The sequence below is a fragment of the Lissotriton vulgaris genome, chromosome 6, assembly GCF_964263255.1.
Source record: "Lissotriton vulgaris chromosome 6, aLisVul1.2, whole genome shotgun sequence".
In the NCBI taxonomy this organism is placed as follows: Eukaryota; Metazoa; Chordata; class Amphibia; order Caudata; family Salamandridae; genus Lissotriton; species Lissotriton vulgaris.
Window position 1 is genome coordinate 1,412,025,970 of NC_141694.1, and position 16,275 is coordinate 1,412,042,244.

The 16,275-nt window shown below is 45.1% G+C and overlaps 1 protein-coding gene across 1 annotated transcript in view; it reads left to right on the plus strand.

Moving 5' to 3' along the window:
• The window catches only part of ECT2L (epithelial cell transforming 2 like), a 566,170-nt gene that overhangs the window by 377,997 nt on the left and 171,898 nt on the right, over window positions 1-16,275 (plus strand). The gene's annotated exons all lie outside the window — the stretch shown is intronic.

The window sequence follows — 16,275 nt, forward strand, 5'->3', positions numbered from 1 at the left end:
TCCTAAATAGAATAAGAGCAATATCCTGATGTGATCGTTAAATGTGGATACCTTTTTTTACTGACTAACAATAGAGGAGTAAGAGGGATGACATCCGTTTCCTACACGCCCTCCCTGCCATAAACACTCAAAACGAAAATTGTGAATTGCGTAGTGGTATCAGAGCTCACTTAGCACAACTCAAGATGTTTGGAATATGTAATTTAAAAGGATGTGAAACGCTTCCCACATGTGTGGCGTGCTTCATCGTTGGGGTTTCGTTCCTCATCTCAGACTTGGCTGATGTCTGAAATGGGCACTTAATCATAAGGAGTTCTTAGCATGTTGTGAAGCATCTTGTACAGGCTTTTAAAAATATATATTTTTTTAAACGTTATTTATTGGTTTTGTTTTTCAAACAGTGTATCATCTTGGACCAGGGAAAGTCCAAGACCCATTTTCTTGATGTATATCAGCTGCAATTTGTTAATGGCTTTATACACAGAAGGAGTATGGTCGGGTATGAAAACACAGCAGCTACTTCCGATAATTCTGCAAGCTCCACCCCTATCTGCCAACATAACGTCGAGAACCATTCGGTTCTGCAACGCAACAATCCTAGTAATTTGTAGCTCTTCAGTAAGGTTCCCAAGAGCTGCGGCAGTTTGATTAGTAACAGCTTCCACTACTCTTGTCAATCGCCGTATTTTCCTGCTATTCAGAGCAGCTCCCACAAAGAAAAATAGTCCTAAATTGAAATCTATGTACTGTTGCAGACTAGTGTCCGTCTGATCAACATCATCTATGGATAAAGTCTGTTTGAATCTGTTCACAGTTACATTATTCAATAATTTCAAGTCTTTATGATATGAGGCAGGTGCCAAGAATACAGGTGGCAATAAGAACGATACATAACATACTCCAGACCAACTGGCTGGCAATCGATAATAGCCCTTATTCCCACATACAAAATAGGTGTTATGTGAAGCAAGGAAAGTACTGTTATTCAGGCAATCAATGTTCAATACAACAATACAATCACTAACACCTACAGGAATGTGGCCTACACTCTGTACACATAAATCAGCTTGTGCTTGAGCCACTGAAATCACGAACTTCTCTTGTCCAACAGTGTCTCTAGTGTTCGTGAAGACATAAGGGGTCGATTCATTGTCCAGTCGATATTCTTCCCACTCCCATATAGTTCCGTTGGCTTGTGGATAACCGTCTTTATCTTGATGACATTCCTTGTTCAATTTGAAAATCAATCGTCCTACGGTAGGCTTCCTTGTAGCAAAAAGCAAAGTGTACCACGCTCTACAAGAGCCGTTGTGAGAAAAGGGAAGTGGTATGAATGGCGTTCCCCCTTTCTTTTGATGAGCTGGCATCATCCCACATATCCAGCAGTCTGTGCCATTTGTAGCAACGTGGGTATGATGCAACATCTGATTGAATGTGTTATTCAAATATGACTGTCGATGTTTCAATTCTTGATAAGGGAGTGTATAGAAAAAGTGTTCATTCGGGACTGGAGTAGAAACAACATACAGTTCACGGGCAGGAGCCTTCTCCTCATCAAACCACATGACTGTAGCAATGACTGCTATAACGAAAATGAATCCTACAGAACCAAAAATCTTCTTTTTATCCATCTTGAGCAAATGTACACAGTATCTTCCTGAAACTAAAGTGTTGTCAGAACTCTTACCCCTGAGGTAGCCGTTGTTTTCTTCACCATCGGGCCAAGACGGGTGACACTACTCTAATGCATGGCTGATCCCCCCCCCCCCCTTGCCTCATTGGCTCTCCGTTTCACAAACCTAGGGACCGTTCTGACAACTTCTCATACAATTACAGATTCTTTTCTTGGTCGTAGATTGTATCTTCTCGATGCAGGCGTTGTCTGGTCCGGGAAGAACTCCTCAGAATCGTCAGGTACCACAGCACGGCCTCTCTCCGTAGTCAGGATATCTCGATGATCAGTCAGCACAGCAGGTTCCACTAAATCAGGTTGCACTTTCCGGCAGTGGATGGAATGTATCCAGTTCCTGCGATTTGTCACTTGTACTGCTGTTCTTGTGGCTAGGAGGACCTGTTCAGGGCCACACCATCTCGGCTCCAGACTACTCGACCTCTCAAAGGACTTTACCAAGACGAAATCACCAGGCCGGAGATTGTGGCCTTCTCCTGTGGACCGATCAGGGAGTGCTTTTTGAACCTGTTAATGAATGGAAACCAAGCTATCAGTTAATTGTGCCAAATAGTCATTCATTAAAACACAAAGTACATCATACACTGAATTTGGTTTGGGCACCCCCCATATATTCATGGGGCGCCCGAAAACTATCTCATAGGGCGTTAGGCCCGTCTGAGAGTGTGGTACCGATCTGATAGACAACAACGCCAAAGGCAGAGCATCTGGCCAAGTCAGAGAAGTGGAAGCCTGAATCTTCGCTATCTTCAATTTAAGTGTGACATTGTACTTTTCCACCAATCCAGCCGATTGAGGGTGGAATACTGCGTGGAACTTCTGTACAATGCCTAATCCCTTCAGGACATACTTAATAACGTCCGCCACAAAATAGGGCCCGTTATCACTCCACAACAATCTACAAACACCGAAACGAGGGAAAAATTCCTTCAAAAGCACCTTAGCAGTAGTCATGGCAGTATTGTCCTTAGTAGGGTATGCTTCAATCCATTTACTGAATGCACAAACCACAACTAGGACGTACTTCAGATTATTGCAGAATTCCAGCTGAATATAATCCATTTGCAATACTTCAAAAGGTGCAGTGGGTGTTGCAAATCCTCCTGCTGGAGTTCGTGTCCCTTTTCCCGGATTGTATTTAAGGCAAATCATGCAGGTCTGCACCACTCTCTTAGCTGTGCTAGCAATCTCTGGATGCTCCCATACTTGCGTAAGCAATTTCACAATTGCCGAAGCTCCAACATGTGCTAGCCCATGTGTTATCTGAACCATAGGTTGTACGAAGGCTGTGGGTAACTTCCACTTATCCATCTGCTTATTTATTTATTTTTGATATTTCTAAAGCGCAGCAAATACCCTCGGGCGTCTTGGCGCTGATAAACCAGTTATTTGTGATGAGGAGAGTTGGGAAAGGGCAATCATTGATCAAATAGCCATGTTTTCAAGAGCTTACGGAAGTGAAGGAGGGAGGGGCTCTGCCTGATGTTTAGGGGTAGAGTATTCCAGAGCTTCGGGGCTGCCACCAAGAAGCGTCGATCACCCCAAGATACCGTCTTGGTACGGGGAATGACCAATTGGCTGAGGGTAGCTGAACGTAACAGTCTGTTTGGTTTGTACAGTTGCAGCTGCTCTTTCAGAAAATGTGGTCCTTGGTTTTTGAGCGCTTTGTATACAATACAAAGGGACTTGAAATGAATTCTGTTTCGAATAGTGAGCCAGTGGTATTCCTTTATGCTTTTTGATATTGATTCGTATTTTGTTTTGCCAGAAAGCAGACGTGCTGCTGCGTTCTGGATAGTTTGTAGTTTAGTTATGACTCTGGATTGTGCGTTGAGGAAGAGACCATTACAGTAATCCAGAGCTGATAGCACTAGGGAACTGACCTAAGTTTTGATGGCTGACTCCGGGAGAAAGGGACGGATTTTTCTGATCATCTTCAGTTTTAGATGTGCTGTGGAAACTGTTTTGTTTGCATGGTCCATGAAGTTTAGACCTTCGTCGAAGATGATTCCAAGATTCCTAACTTTGGCAGTCGGGGTAGGAGGGATGCCGAAAGCTTCTGGCCACCAGCTTGATGGCCAGGCTGGGAGAAGAGGTCCAAATATGACCACCTCAGTTTTTTCTGAGTTGAATTTAAGGCAGTTGGTGGCCATCCATTCTCCTATGTCTACCAGTCCCTTTTTAAATTTTTCTGCCACTTGATCTCCGTCACCTTTAATTGCTAATACCAACTGGGTATCATCGGCATAGGAGTGAAGGCTCATCCCGTGTGCTTTGATGGTGTTAGCAAGGTCCGACACATAAATGTTAAATAGTGTCGGACTAAGGGATGAGCCTTGAGGAACTCCACAGGGAGATGAGAGTTGTGCCGATTGAAAGGGTCCTAAGATGACAGCCTGCGTTCTTCTGGCTAGGAAGGAGGCAATTAGGTCTTTGGCAGAGTGACAGATACCAAATCCCTCGACACGGTCGCCCAAGATGGTATGGTCGACCGTGTCGAAGGCCGCTGATAAATCCAACATTACCAGGATGGCTGTCCCTCCCTGATCCCTGATTACCCTGATATCATCGGCAGCCTTAATCAAGGCTGTCTATGTCCCATGGTATTTCCGAAACCCAAATTGCGTGTCATCCAGGAGATGATGTTTTTCGATGTATTCAGAGATCTGAGTGTTCATGGCTTTTTCGATCACCTTAGCCACGAACGGGAGACTCGCAATGGGCCGGTAGTTTTTTAGGTCATTTTTATCCAGGGAAGGTTTTTTTAACAGGGGTTTTAGTAGGGTGTTTTTTAGGGGGTCTGGATAAGTGCCTGCAAGCAGAGTGGAGTTACAGACTTGGGTGAGTAATGGAATGATGGAGTCCATTACCGGCAGTAGCACTGAGAATGGGCAAGGGTCCAGGGCCGATCCTGATTTGATAGTAGACACTATGGTTCTTATATGGTCAGTTGTGACTGGTTGAAAGCTGGGGAACGTGTTGACTAGAGGTAGAGAGGAGGAATTAACATTCCTAGGGAGTGATTTTGCCGAAAAAGCCTGATAGATATCGTCAACTTTGGTAAAGAAAAAGGAGGCTAAGGAGTCACATAAAGCTTGCGATGGGGGGGGGAGTGAGATCCGGGGAGTTGCCTGACAGTGATTTTGTGATTTGATACAATCGTCTACTGGAGTTTTTGGCTTTTTGGATTTGGTCAGAATAAAAATCTTTTTTTGCCTTTGTGATCATGGCTTTGTAGAGTGCCAGAGATTCCTTATAAATTGCTTTGCTAGCTGTATCATAAGTTTTCCTCCATTGTCTCTCCTTGTTCCGGTTAATTTGCTTTTGCGACCTTAGTTCTTCGTTATACCAGGGAGCAGTGGGTTTAGTTCTATTTTTGGATAATTCTTTGGTAGGGGCTGATTGATTCGTGGCCAGACCCAACCAGGTGTGAAATTGAAGTAGTGCTGAATTGGGTTCAGCGGACAACAATGGACGAGTATGGTCCAGTTTTAGCCTAAGGTCGTCCTGATTAATATTTTTCCAATCTTTAAAAGGCTTTTGAGGAGTGGGAGTAGGTTTCTTATTGAAAGGGGTATTAATGGTGATTGTGGCAAAAATTGCGTGATGGTCTGTCCACGGCATGGGTAGGATATTGGTTATTTGTAAGCCTTCTAAATTAGAAAATATGGCATCCAAGATGTGGCCAGCTAAGTGGGTGGGGGTAGTAACCCATTGTTTTAACCCTAGTGTTTCCAAATCGGAAATGAGGGTAGCAGTGTCAGATAGGTGAGCTTGGTCCAAGTGAAAATTCAGGTCACCTAGGACCGTAAAGGCACTTTCAGTGGCGACTGATTCCATCATTGTGTTAATACTTGTTAGAAATGCTGTTTTCGTTCCAGGGGGGCGATATATCAATATTCCTTTAAAGTTAAACAGAGGTGATAGCTTGATGGCAAACTGCATAGCTTCACAGGATGTGGATGGGATAGGGTTCGTTCTGACAGGATATAAATCTCTAGCTATTATGGCCAGTCCACCCCCTCTTTGTCTGAATCTGTCCTGGCGGTATGCTTTGTATCCTTCCGGTACTGCAATGGCTAGGTCTGGCTCTGATGATTCGTCAGTCCATGTCTCTGTAACAAACAGGACATCCAATTTAGAATCAGTGATGAGGTCTGAGATCTCCTGCCTATGCTTACCGAGTGAGCGAGCATTAATCAGGGCAATAGTTGTGATATCTGCCTTTTCGTTCCTTGCTGATTTAGTATTTACGGCAGGTAGTCGTAAAGGTATTGTGCAGTTACAATGGGGACAGTAGGTAGCAAGGTTGCTATGAATTGCGGAGGGTTCTATTTTGGTACAGCAAGTGTTAGGTGCTGGCCGAAGTGCCAATAAACCATGGTTTGTGTAAGTCCAGTCAATGTCTGGCGCCGGTCGGGCAGGGGTTGTGGCCCTAGGCCCGGTCCCGGTCTGCTTATTCCTCCAACAACCCTCATCGTCCAATTCTCCGTCTTTGGACCATTGGTCTCGTTCTTTCTCAGTAGCAGTCTTTTGCATTTCTAATACCTTTTCCCTAACATCGTGCCACCGCTCAGCTTGTGACTTCACGACATACATCAAAGTAGAGCCAGGCTGCATCGCAGTTTCACGTGCCACTTGATCTACAAAAGCATTTCCTTGTCCCACTTTGTCTGTCACTTTCTTGTGTGCACTACATTTCACTATAGCTATCTTCTTAGGGAGCGTCAATGCAGTCAAAAGGTTTTGTACTAATTCTCCATACATTATCTGGGTTCCATGTGATGTCAAAAAGCCCCGTTCCTTCCAGAGCAGGCCAAAATCGTGCGCTACTTCGAAAGCATAGTGGCTGTCTGTCTAGACATTCACACATAATCCTGCACTAAGCTCACAAGCTTGTGTCAATGCTATCAGTTCTGCTGCCTGAGCTGATTTCTGTGGTATGCGTGCTGTCTCCACTATTGTGTGCAATGTGGTAATTGCATATGCTGCGGAAGTGGTTCCATCTGGTAACTTTAAACAGGACCCATCCACCCACAGCTCTCCATCCACATCTGTAAAGGGCGTGTCTTGTAAATCAATACGACCCTTTGTCTGTTCCTCGGTCACAAAGACACAGTCATGCGTCTCTTGCGCCTCAGGCTGAGTCGCTGGAAAGGGTAACAACGTGGCTGGATTCAGTGTTGCACATCTCTTCAACGTTATGTGAGGAGCCAACAATGTCAGTTCGTATCCTGTCAGACAAGCACTAGTTAAGTGCTGCGTCTTTGTCTGATTCAAAAGGGCATCAACAGCATGGGGGACCAACACCAACAGCTTATGAGATAAGACTATCCCTTCACTCTGGCGTATTGACACAGCTGTCGCCGCAACTGAGCGAAAACACCCAGGCAACGCTCGGGCAACAGGATCAAGTACTGCCAAGTATGCACAAGGGCGCTGCTTATCGCCGTGCATCTGCACTAACACTGATAACGCGCATCCATCTCTCTCATGCACATACAATGTAAAGAGCTTTGTGTAGTCAGGGGTGCCTAATACTGGTGCTGGACAAAGGGCCTGACGTAATTGATGAAAAGCACTCTCACATTCATCTGTCCATGGAAGGGGAACTGGGGTATCCTTTGTCAACAAGCCTAACAATGGTTTAACTATGTATGAAAACCCCAATATCCACTGTCTACAAAAGGATGTAAGGCCCAGAAAGGCTCGAACTTCTTTCTGCGTAGATGGTACTGGTGTGTCTAAAATAGCTTGAATACGATCTGGTGTGAGTGCACGTCCCTCCTTAGACAAAAGGTGGCCTAAGTAGTTTACCTTTGGTCTACAATATTGCAGTTTCTTTTTCGATACTTTGTGATTGTGGGATGCCAAGATCGTAAGTAAAGACAAGGTGCACTCTTCACAATGTTCAGGGGTGTCGGCGGCCAACAAGATGTCATCAACATATTGTATAAGCGCCACACCGTCCGGTAAAACAAAGGAATCCAATTGCTGTTTCAATGCCTGAATGTAAATGCTAGGGCTCTCAGTATAGCCTTGAGGAACCCTACAGAATCTGTACGATCTATTATTCAACGTGAAACTAAAAAGGTATCGGCTATCAGGATCAATAGAGATAGAAAAGAAGGCGTTCTTAACAGAGAACGTCGTTGCAGTTGGCGGGACCAAAGTAAGGAGTGTCGTAATATCGGAAGCCACTGGGTATTGAGGTATCACTATCTTATTAACCTCCCTCAAATCGATAATAAATCGATAAATCCTGGTGTCAGTGTCTTTCTTCAAAATCGGTAGGATAGGACTGTTGCACACATTGTATGGAACTTCCTCAACCACCCCAACTTTAATCAAATCCTGAACTATCTGTGTGAGCCCCTCCTGTGATATCCGATACTGAGGCAGGCGTGGCAGCACAGCTCCCTCCTTTACACTGATGTGCACCGGAGGGATAATCATCTGTCCCACGTCGGTATCGGACGCGGCCCATAAAGAGTCAGGCAAAGAGGCAAGTGCAGCCTCTATGGTGATCATGTACACCCTCTCCATTGATGGATAATTGTCATTTAAAATAACACGTACTCCCTCAGGGGAGCACCGTATCGTGGCCCGAAAATATTTGAGCATATCCAGGCCAACGATATTATCAGGAGTGTTTGTGGAAAGTAGGAATGGGCATGGTGCAGCAAACTGATCTACATAGAGTGTAAGAGGTTGTGACAGTGGGCTAACAGAAGGCGTTCCATCGAACCCTATTGACGTAATCGTTGAGCCAGACCGGGGAGTCCTCGGAACCAATTTTTTGGACAAAGCGCTATGAGTAGCTCCTGTGTCAACCAGGAACCTATCAGTAGAGCCCAAAACATGTGCTGTAACATAAGGACCCCTCTGATCTACTGACACTTCAACTGGTTCCTTACCCCATCCTACGCAATCCTATGCATACTGTGAATCGTGCTGCTCGGGAGGTGCATAGTCAGACATTTGATACTGATTCCGTCGATCAAAAACATTGGACCCATCTCGGGGTCGTACATTAGAATCAAATCTAGCTCGGTCATTCGTGTTGTTTCTAGGGCCTGAAAAATTTCCTCTACCCCTCATAGACCCCTGCCCACGCTCCTGTCGCTGAGCACGCAACAACGGGCACTCATTCGCCCAATGGCCTTTCTGCCTACAATACGCACATTGATCCCGGGCCAAATCAGTACGGCCAAAAGGAGAGGTAGGAAAATTCCTGCCGCCCCGATCATTACCTCTACGAGGCGGCCCATATACTTGCGCTAACATAACCTTCGTTTTCAGATCTTTAGATTTCTTTTCTTCACTACCCTTTGCTTCTAATTCCTGACGCTCGTAATACTGAGCCATCGTCAGGAGGGATGCTGGTGTCGAAGTCGTCCAAGAACTTTCACTTGCTTTTAATCGAGCTGCTATACTTGGCAATAAATTTGAAACATATTTATCAACAAAAAGGTGTCGGCCCGTGTCATCCGTGAGCGACTGACCACTAAAATCATGAAATGTTTCTTCAAATCGTGTGTAGAAATCTGAAACGGATTCATCTACTTTCTTTTTACATGACGCTAACATAGTCCAATCAATCTTTTTAGGGGGGATAAGCATTTTCAATTTAGCTACAATAGCAGCCGGAAGGTCTAAAATCGACTGGGGCGGTTTCTGTGCTGGTTTCCTCTCCCTGTCCTCATCCTCAAGATCCCTCCATCGGGCTTTAAATGCCTGAAGATCATCAATCTTTCGTATGGATCTCCACATATCTGGGGGTAATATAAAGCCGAAGAATAAATCAATATCAGACAGAGTCATAGTGCAGGAATTCAAAGCTCCCTCAACTTCCTCGTAAAAGGCTGCGGGATTCTTTCGAGGCTCAAGTAATGCTGCCTTTAATGCCATAACATCGGCCCTATTCCAAGGAGTATAAACCCAGTTATAGATAAAATACCCTTGAGCATCAGGAGACCCTTTATCCGAACTAGTACCCGCTCCTTTAGGAGGAACATACAAAGGCGCTGCCTCCCGCATTGGTTTAGCATGCACTGCATCAATCTTATCTGAATAAAAGATGGATGACTGCTTCCCGCCGCCACTCGGATTTGATTGTTCCTCGCCAGCTTTCCGTTTCCGTGATTCGTCCTGTAGCTGAAACATTTAATCCCGTAACGCAAATAGCCGTCGGATTGCATCGGGTACCTGGGGAGAGAGAAAAAGACCTTTACGCAGATCCTTTGCATCAGCTATCACATCCGCTGGTTCTAGAACATCAGAATATTTCTGAAAGGCTGACACTATTTCATTAGAAAGATAATCAGTAAAGTATTATTTCTCCCTATCTTCCCATGACTCTAGCTCTGTCAACAAATCAGCGAGAGTAATAGAATCCTTATTAACCCGATGAGCAATCTTACGAAGCTCGGTCATACGGTCGGTCGATAACATAGACCGCGTATCCACTTTCTGTCCGGGCGGTCTAGAATCTTGATCTCCTCCACTCGGGGCAGACGGACCAACATACGGGGGCGGTGAGCGATCTAATAACGAAAAATCATCATCCAATTTATTAAGGACAGGATAAAGAGGGTGTCGAACAGGGTACTGGCCAGATATTTGTAACGGACGTTCTTTCTCCTGCTTCTCTTCTAATTCTTTCGCTTCGCGTCTTTTCGCCTCATGCGCCTTCTCACGCTCACTCTTTCGTTGCTCTTTCTCAATCAGTGCTTGCTCACGCTCTCGCACCTCTTTCACCCACATTCGTATGCATTCAAACATATCTTGCCTCACTCGCCGCTTACACATACATTGCTCCACATACTCAATTTTCCTCAAATCAAACGATCCATACATAGGCCATCGCAACTCAGGATCCTTCTTTGTGTATTTCCGCCACAACGTGCTGTACATTATGGGGAAAAGACCAAATTTGACATACATATCTCTATTCGGCGTCCCCTCTGGGGGAGCCGGTTGTGATTCTTCAAGTACCAACCGGTCATTTCCAAAACAGCAGCACCACTTACGAAGTGCGCTAAAAACAGGCATGTCTAAAAAAAAATGCAGAATATGCAGTATTAAAATTAAATGGCACTTAAAACGTTGCGCCGCTCAAATTCACAGATCAGGAGAAATATCCCCACATTGCCTGCCTATATGGGTTGCAACTCATATATACATCCGCAGACTCAATATTATGACTAATCACTACCAAACAATCAATCAAAGGAGTCGGGGCAAGCGTATAAAACTGCCTTGCCAAACAAAACTATCAAAGGCTTGGAGCAAGCATCGTACAACGATTCTTACCAATCAAGAGCGTCCAGATTCCAACTGCCAAGTTCCAAATTCGCCCAAACGGCCACTACGCGGCAAACCGACAGAAGAGGTCTCAGTCAATGACCGGCGCCACCCAGATGGTCTGATCGGAAGGGAAGAAAGAATACCTCTGGATGCCAGGACTAAAGGCATCGCTGGCAGTGATCACGTCCCCGGCAAGGTTCCAATCCTTTGTCACTCTGGAGTAATGTTTATCAGCTATTCAGTATCATCAGGATTATTGTTAGGAGATCTGTCCGGCGGTGAGGAGTTATTGTTCTGCCGTTTTAGCCTTTTTAAAAAGGCATCCACCTGTTGAGGGTTGGTGAAAAAGAATTGCTTGCCCTGATGTGTAATTCGTAACTTTGCAGGATAAAGAAGTGCATAGTCTATTTGGGCTTGCCTCAACTTCTGTTTGGCTGAATTGAATTTTCGTCTTTCTTCTTGAACTGTGCTTGTGAAGTCCGGATATATTGTGAATGCATTGCCCTCATACACCAGCTGTTGCTTCTCTCGTGCCATTTTGAGAACGGCATCTCGGTCCTGGTAGTTTAATAGGCGTGCTATTATAGGGCTTGGCGGACCTCCTGGTGGTGGCCGAGGTCCGAGAGTGCGATGCCTCCTTTCCACTATAAATTGTGAGGATAAGATTGTCGCGCCAATCGTATCTGTCAGTAACTTCTCAATGTATTCCTCTATCCGTCCCGTGTTTGTGCTCTCTGGGAATACCTAGGACGCATATATTTTTTGTACGACTGCGCGCCTCCAAATCCTCATTCTTGGCGGCTATTATCTTGAGCATTTTGTCCATCTGCGCCATATGGGTCTGCATATTAGAGGTACTGTCTTCCACATCCGAGATGCGACGTTCTGTTTCCTTGTTGCGTTCATCATGCCCTTCCAGCTTGTGCACAATAGCGTCCATGCTATTAGTAATGGCATCCATTTTGTCTGCAATGGTAGTGAGGCTCGGACGTACCTCCTTTAACAGGGATTTTATATCCTCTTCTGTTGACGCTGTCGCCCCTGGTACCGCATCTTCACCACTACCCCCAGCATCCTCCCGCTAAATGCGGTTTGTCTTCTTGGCTTCAAAGGTCAGCCAAGGCTGCCTAGTATGCGGTTTTCCCATGGTTTACGCGGAGCGGCCCTCGGCGTCTCAGGCAGGCCTCTAATTAGTCAGGCAGTGTAGTGTGGACTGGTCCAATGAGTGGACTGTAACCCAAATGAATGCCTTTCTGATTTGGCTGACCGATCTGCAAGCATCCGGTTCACGCTTCTCCTACACTCCTGGCCACGTGTTCTATTCCCCAAGAGTGCTTAGCGCCGCATATCTCCCCAGAGTGCAGGTGACTTAATGCCATCTAGGATTTACGAGTGCTAATGTACTGGTGGTCTAGTGGGGTCCCCTATGTTATACAATGCAGCCAGATACTACAGGTTTCCAGAATGTAGGTCTCTTGTGGAGGGTAGGTGTCCACTATGTCAACAGTATGCTCAGTGATCCTCTCAGCCTGCAAAATAGTCATAGGCCCGACAAGTGGCTAATACGGTCAAATAGCATCACCCAGCGCTGCTCTCCTGAGCTATGGATCACATATCTCTTTTCAGTTCATGCCAGAAGTGCCTTATCCCTCAGTGAGCTTATTAGGTCGCAGCAGTGCCAGTCAAAAATACCTAAAGAAGGCTCTGTTCCTCTGCAAGGGATGGCTCCTAAATGTCTATGGGTGCGCGCTGCTGATTATCACAGTTCTGTTAATGTCAGTGAGAGCGTCTCTATTTTTGCCAGCATTAAGCATTGGAGTACCTTTTTTATCGGCCCCACATGCCAAGGAGTGTGTGTTCAGCGTCCATTGATTTACATCCGGGCACAGTACTTTGGTGTTTATTTTTAAGTCACTGGTCCTCCACTAAGTCAGGGAGTACGCACATCCGCAAGCACTCCTGTTATATTCTCCCTGTGCCCCAGCTTATGTCTCGCGCTGAGCTCGTGCTATTTGATCTTGTTACGTGTCCAGTGTTCGGTCAAACGGCAGTTAGTTGCCCGTTTGGTCCCGGTCTTACTGGTTGGGTTTTCTGCGCCTCTTCTTGATTAAAGTCCCTAACCAACGCGACACTGGTGTGCAGCCTCATCTTCATTTATAACATTTTGGCGACGGCGGTGAGCACTTTACCAGAAAAAGGTCAAGCCAACAACTTTAGTGCCGGTCACTAAAAATGTTGTTGCTGAAGAGTTTTGCAGACCTCTTCGCAAAAGGGTTACTCCTGCCTATTTAAAAGACTTTGTGTAATATTGCTTGTTTAAGGAAGGGTGTGGGGTTACATCGTCCTGTGTTACATGGTCCTGTGTTCTCAAGAGAAAACTGTGTGTTTAATGCAGTATCATTATTTTTGTGTTCCACCTTATCTTTTCAATATGTTGGTGTAAATTCTTGCCTATGTAAATTCTTGCCTAATTTGTTTTGCTACACTTTCTTTATCCATTGTTTAAGGAAAAGAGATGTGTTATATTCTCCCTGTGCCCCAGCTTATGTCTCGCGCTGAGCTCGTGCTATTTGATCTTGTTACGTGTCCAGTGTTCGGTCAAACGGCAGTTAGTTGCCCGTTTGGTCCCGGTCTTACTGGTTGGGTTTTCTGCGCCTCTTCTTGATTAAAGTCCCTAACCAACGCGACACTGGTGTGCAGCCTCATCTTCATTTATAACAACTCCCCAATAATAATGGGCAGAGTCCGCCCACCAACAGCCAAGCGCCCTCCTCGCAGCAGTGATGTCCGTTTCAGGTATTGCAGTGCAAGTTCGCGTCCCACGGCGGCATACACATCAGGTTCTCTCACGGCTAACGGCCGATCTCCCTAAGCGCTACGATGCTGTCCGCATACGGTGCAGGGCTGAATCCGCTATGCACTTTAGGAATTACACGCCGCACTCACCCGCGTAGTCGGGCCCAGCAGCCACGTGGGCGCTGCCGCCCCGAGTTAGTGGCCGAGCCCAGCAGCAGCCCCAGGGCTCACAGGGCCTTCTGGCGGTGAATCCGGTTTTCCAACAGCAGGGCAGGATATCTTCGTGCTACCCGCACCAGCTTCAGACAGCGAGGGCTCCAGGTCTTTGTCTCCGCATTCCCACAGTGTAAGTTACAGGATAAATGTCAGGATGAAGGTGCCAAGCTGGAGGAGCCTCACATCAGTGCAGCCATTTTGCATGTGCGCCACCTAGCGCCCCCTTGTGCAGGCTTGTTTATGCTCTGTTGTGGGTGTGGCTGAACGAATCAATAAAAGTTTCCTTGAGGTAGACGGATTCCTTCTTTATTGGTGATGCCCTTCAGCAGGGTTAAAAGCAAGACGGCTAGTTGTGACCCTTTTCAACTCTGTATTGTTGACCCTTTTTTTGCTTTAAATCTGCCCAACAGGGTTATGGGTAGTTCTTCAGGACCTTTTCCCTACTAACCAACTCCAAGAAGAGAGCTAATTTCAGGCACAATCAATTGTCATGGTGGAGACCTCCTGTTCTTAAAAACCTTTGATAATGTGTATAAATACAAGATCCTAGGCTGTATGGCTGTTAAAAAAAAGTCTGTCTCTTTTTTCGTAATCCAACCTGATAATTCACCTTCAGTCACCACACCTGTCATTTGTCTCTGTAACCTTACTGTTGGGTCCATAGTCAGGTTTTCATAGATGGTCTTGTCTGTAGGAGATGTATACTCTCCATTTGGTAGGCATCCGTGGATTCAATGACAACGGCACCCACTTGGTTGCCGGTTTATAACCATCTTTTGAATATTTGGTAGATATTGCCTATCTCTCATTTCTAGATATGTTAATATAGATACTGTGGTGATTTGTCTACATGGTGGTGAGCTGCTGAAGTACAGCATTTTCAAATGTAACCACTTGTGCTGGAATCATGTGAGGGAGTAGTCTGAAAGTAGATAGTTACTTTTTAAACTGATATTCTTATCAATATCAGTACTCAATGTTTGTCCAACAAAATTTCCCCTCAATCATATTTTCATTCATAAACCACGGAGTTCCTTTTTATCCTTAAAAGGGTCATAGTTTTGAGTGGGCGCACGCAGAATTATGACCCGTTTGTAGCCCATCTGAAACACCTGACAGCCTGCGATGAGGAGTGAAAACCCGATAATAAAGCACGCCGTACTTGTGGGTAAAGGTTCTGCATCCTTTTAAATAACATATCCAGCAGAACCTTGTGTTTCTATAAGTGAGCTGATACCTCTCCTCATTTAACAGATCCAGTTAAACCGTTTTGTTTTGAATACTCCTATTTTACATCCACTGTAGGTCAAAGAGTTTAAAAGTGATTAAAGAGGTTATTTTGGTGATCCAGTCTGATTTTACAGCAGAATTGGCAGTGACACGATCATAGTAGGTGGTCTTAATGGGTGGTTTTAAGCTGGCACGCACTCTGTACTGAGAGTATCCTGTCACTCCATTAGGGAATTTTTGATGAGTGCTTCTGCCATCCAGGCAGGAGTGATTTTATCATATATTAATACCGGGTTGGCCTCTGATATTTTGTCTTTCTCAGCATTTTTACTTTCTTCTGAGTAGATAAACACTCAATGTGTTGGCCATTGATTATTTTTCTACATCGGACCGCTATGCCTTTCGTGTGGTTCGGGCAGGAAAACATAACTTGAGTGTGTGTATTAAATTAGACTGGTGTTCTGCCTTTCACAAAATGGTTGTCTTGTGGTGGCTGGGTGGCCGGTCAACAGTTTCTGATTCCAGAGTCAGAAACCCAGCAGCTCTTTCACAGCTAAATGATATGAAGATCAAGGAGTTTGACAGAGTGGGAGCCCTGCTAATTTTTTTCTGAGATACGTCTTCACCACTTAACTCAAGGGCATTAATGTTGAGGCAAATGAGAAAAACGCCAATACTTCAATAGATGATGAGAAGGTAGTTGGTCATGAAGAGTGGAGTGAAGTTGATTTTTTGAGGGCGCACAGCAGCACCTTATCTTTCGCAGGAAAATGTTGTGGGTTGCATATGGATACATTCTGCTATCTTTAGGATTTGGTGGGGACCAAAACTTAGTAACTCTTTGTACAACTTTAAGGCAGAAATAAAGATATCATCATGCCTGTATATTAATGACAGTGGAGATTTTGTCACAGAGCAGTAAACCTCTATACAAGTAGTAATCGATAGTGTATCTAATTGTGAATCCTTGTTTTGTTATGAAAATAAATTCAAATACATTTAGGAAAATGGGAATCAGCCTAGCTAGATTTAAT